The sequence below is a fragment of the Bacillus rossius genome, unplaced genomic scaffold (genome assembly GCF_032445375.1).
Source record: "Bacillus rossius redtenbacheri isolate Brsri unplaced genomic scaffold, Brsri_v3 Brsri_v3_scf795, whole genome shotgun sequence".
NCBI lineage: Eukaryota > Metazoa > Arthropoda > Insecta > Phasmatodea > Bacillidae > Bacillus > Bacillus rossius.
In genome coordinates, this window is record NW_026963025.1 from 18,973 (window position 1) to 23,444 (window position 4,472).

General features: G+C 50.8%; 2 non-coding genes across 2 annotated transcripts; both read left to right on the plus strand.

Moving 5' to 3' along the window:
* Positions 1-1,031: 1,031 nt before the first annotated feature.
* On the plus strand, positions 1,032-3,020 carry LOC134545573 (small subunit ribosomal RNA). Its single transcript, XR_010078642.1, has one exon. It is a non-coding gene; the product is annotated as a small subunit ribosomal RNA (ribosomal RNA).
* A 769-nt stretch (positions 3,021-3,789) lies between these two features.
* Positions 3,790-3,945, plus strand: LOC134545572 (5.8S ribosomal RNA). The gene has a single exon (XR_010078641.1). It is a non-coding gene; the product is annotated as a 5.8S ribosomal RNA (ribosomal RNA).
* The last annotated feature ends 527 nt before the right edge of the window (positions 3,946-4,472 follow it).

Here is a 4,472-nt window from a genome sequence, read left to right on the forward strand (position 1 = left end):
TCAATCCTGGCCAAGGTGCAGTCACCATCTATAAGAGATACCTGCTTTACTGAAGGGTAGCAAGAGTTCCCTTGCCCGCATGTTGCTCCGTGGGGGTATATCAGTATAAAGGTAGAAGAAGCCATGATCGGAGCTTCGGTGGATGAGATTGGTGGAGAAGACATGTTCTTGTCTATCTGGTAGATCAGGGGGGTGGCAGCTGATCCGGAGAAAGCAAGCGGACTCCCGATGTTCCGTCGACTCCCAATGTACACTTAAAACATGCACATTTGGGTGGCGAGGGGGCGTTGTGGCCATCCGAAAACATGTCTTCATCTCTCTTATTGGTGGACCGCTGCTCCTTGAAGAATTAAATCCATATGGGTCTAGTCTTGGTGATAACTGTGAACACTAAGAACTATCTAAAGTGGCCTATCTGTCTGAACTGCAATACACTAGCTGCGAGCCAATGCTATACCTTTCTCAGGTAACGAGCTCTTGTGCGGCAATTCGATTGGATGCGAAATGGTGGGGAACGCGTGTCCTATCGTCTTAACCAAGTAATGGTTCCCCTCTGTTAACAATGAAATGTTTGATGGATCGCAGCTCCCTGAGAGACAAGTTTCAAAGGGGTTAGTCGCGGTCTTCAGCCCTGGCCAAAGGTGTTTAGAAATGAATACTTTTCGGACCAGTGGGCAAATTAGTTCACAGCGAGCCCACGGGCCAACGGTCTGCTCCCGCAGTGGGCCGCGCCCGAATGTGGGCACCGATCATATAATTTGAAATCCACTCGCCAAGTACCATGCGAGTTTCTAAGAGCGCGATATATTCGCCAGTGAAAGCCTTGGAAGTTTGGCCTCGCCTACTCCCTAGGAAAATTAATTAGAGATGGAAGGAAAGACTTTGCAATTGCAAAGCGGGTGTCGATATTGGGAAGTCGCCCCCGTACTTGTTGATACAGAAGGAAAAAAAAATGTACATCATAAGATTCGGACCCGGTGCTCTGCGGACCCGGGAGGTTCCTCCGAACGAAAAAAAAAGCTGCTAGCAGCTCCCTGGTTGATCCTGCCAGTAGTCATATGCTTGTCTCAAAGATTAAGCCATGCATGTCTAAGTGCAAGCCAAAATAAGGTGAAACCGCGAATGGCTCATTAAATCAGTTATGGTTCCTTAGATCGTACCACATGACTTGGATAACTGTGGTAATTCTAGAGCTAATACATGCTGAACTGAGTCCCGACCAGAAATGGGAGGGATGCTTTTATTAGATCAAAACCAATCGGCGTGGCTCGTCTGCGTCCGTTTGCTTTGGTGACTCTGGATAACTTTGTGCTGATCGCACGGTCTCCGTACCGGCGACGCATCTTTCAAATGTCTGCCTTATCAACTGTCGATGGTAGGTTCTGCGCCTACCATGGTTGTAACGGGTAACGGGGAATCAGGGTTCGATTCCGGAGAGGGAGCCTGAGAAACGGCTACCACATCCAAGGAAGGCAGCAGGCGCGCAAATTACCCACTCCCGGCACGGGGAGGTAGTGACGAAAAATAACGATACGGGACTCATCCGAGGCCCCGTAATCGGAATGAGAACACTTTAAACCCTTTAACGAGTATCCATTGGAGGGCAAGTCTGGTGCCAGCAGCCGCGGTAATTCCAGCTCCAATAGCGTATATTAAAGTTGTTGCGGTTAAAAAGCTCGTAGTTGGACTTGTGTCCCACGCTGTCGGTTCACCGTTCGTCGGTGTCTAACTGGCATGCCCGTGCGGACGTCCTGCCGGTGGATGCGGTCGGCCGCGGCAAGCCCCTTCCCTCGGGCGTTCGCCCCTCCTCTCGTAACCTCTTCGCGGAGGCCGGGTTGGATGCGGGTGTTTCGTCCCGGGGTGCATGCTTGGGCCCCGCGCGTCGGCGGTCCGATGCAATCCTACCGCGGTGCTCTTCACCGAGTGTCGAGGTGGGCCGGCACGTTTACTTTGAACAAATTAGAGTGCTCAAAGCAGGCAGTGTTTCGCCTGAATATTGTGTGCATGGAATAATGGAATAGGACCTCGGTTCTATTTTGTTGGTTTTCGGAACCCGAGGTAATGATTAACAGGGACAAACGGGGGCATTCGTATTGCGACGTTAGAGGTGAAATTCTTGGATCGTCGCAAGACGAACCTAAGCGAAAGCATTTGCCATGTGTGTTTTCATTAATCAAGAACGAAAGTTAGAGGTTCGAAGGCGATCAGATACCGCCCTAGTTCTAACCATAAACGATGCCAGCTAGCGATCCGCCGAAGTTCCTCCGATGACTCGGCGGGCAGCTTCCGGGAAACCAAAGCTTTTGGGTTCCGGGGGAAGTATGGTTGCAAAGCTGAAACTTAAAGGAATTGACGGAAGGGCACCACCAGGAGTGGAGCCTGCGGCTTAATTTGACTCAACACGGGAAACCTCACCAGGCCCGGACACCGGAAGGATTGACAGATTGAGAGCTCTTTCTTGATTCGGTGGGTGGTGGTGCATGGCCGTTCTTAGTTGGTGGAGCGATTTGTCTGGTTAATTCCGATAACGAACGAGACTCTGGCCTGCTAACTAGTCGCTTCCGGTATCCCTTCGTGCTACCGGCGACAAATGATCTTCTTAGAGGGACAGGCGGCTTCTAGCCGCACGAGATTGAGCAATAACAGGTCTGTGATGCCCTTAGATGTTCTGGGCCGCACGCGCGCTACACTGAAGGAATCAGCGTGTCCTCCTAGCCCGAAAGGGCCGGGTAACCCGTTGAACCTCCTTCGTGCTAGGGATTGGGGCTTGCAATTGTACCCCATGAACGAGGAATTCCCAGTAAGCGCGAGTCATAAGCTCGCGTTGATTACGTCCCTGCCCTTTGTACACACCGCCCGTCGCTACTACCGATTGAATGATTTAGTGAGGTCTTCAGACCGGTGCGCGACGGCTCTTCGCGAGCCGCTGATGTTGCTGGAAAGATGACCAAACTTGATCATTTAGAGGAAGTAAAAGTCGTAACAAGGTTTCCGTAGGTGAACCTGCGGAAGGATCATTAACGGCCATGGAGAAAATGAGGCTGGATCACATTTGAACGGAAGGTGGCCTCTGGCCTTGCGCCCTATGACCCGATAGGTCCCGACTCTCCATTGCCTGGAAATCCTTACATTGGAATCGAGGCGGATTTCTAAGGCAGTGGAGGCGACCCTGCTAGGTTGCCAGGGACCGAGGAACAAGGGTGTGGCCTGGTGGTCCAATGTGGATCTTTTCTTGTGCCTTCGCATCATCGGTGGCACAAAAAAAAATATGTATGGATGTTGGTCGTGGCGCCCTGAGAATTATATTCTACGGGGCAGGTCACAGCCATGAGAAAATAAAAAAGTGAAATAACGCACTTCTGGCTGGAACAAAAAATTGACAATAAAGGGAAAGCCTGAGTGTCGGAGAAATGTTGTCAGTCCACTGGTGATGAGCTGGTAGAAGGATTATCCTTGCTGAAGGAACCAAACCGTCTGCGGGAGATCGTGACGGGGCTTGACCATGGTCTTAGGCGACGAGGGAGCAAATGCTAGCTTTGCCAACCCTTGTTTGTAAGACTGTGCTTGCCAATGGTTTTTTTTTCTGTAGTGAGAACTCGCAGATTTCCTGTGGGCGGCAGGTTACTGCGTAGTGCATGTCGGTCGTGGCCCCCTGAGAATTATATTCTACGGGGCAGGTCACAGCCATAAGATGAAGTTGTGAAAGAATGCACTACTGGATTGATGTCTTGATAACAATGTGATAGGCCTTGCGGGAAACCGCGAGGCCTGAGAAAAAAATATTCTGACAACCCTGAACGGTGGATCACTTGGCTCGTGGGTCGATGAAGGGCGCTGCAAACTGCGCGTCGTCGTGTGAACTGCAGGACACATGAACATCGACATTTTGAACGCACATTGCGGTCCATGGGATTCCATTCCCGGACCACACCCGTCTGAGGGTCCAATTCTCTATAAAACAAAGAAGTGTTCTTTTCAAAAGAATCTCCTGAGTGTGGAAACACTTCTGCCATCATTGGTTTACTGAGGCAGAGCTTGTAGACATCCCTGGATTGTCTCGCCCGCGCCAAAAATTGACCAGCAGGTGCGGTGTGTCTCCCGCTCATTGTGAGAGTTCGCGGATGCCAGTCTGCGTCTCTTTAAAACTGAGAGAGGATGTGAAGTTATTTTCCGATTAGTGTTGGACTTTCACACCGTGCTAAACCCCGAAAGGTACCCGATTGGCGTTCCGTAGGCTCGGCATGATCGGTGCTCGGTACGGGTTATCGCGGTAAGCGATTGAACCACCTTCTCGGAGAATGAAAAGTGTGCAGAACCCTTAATCGGGTCCTCTCCACGCTGCGAGGGAAGGGTGCCTCCGATTACATTAAATAATTGCTCCCAGCAATCCCATTTACATTCGCGCGTGCTGCACACGTTAAAGAGAATGACCTCAGGTCGGGTGAGATTACCCGCTAAATTTAAGCATATTA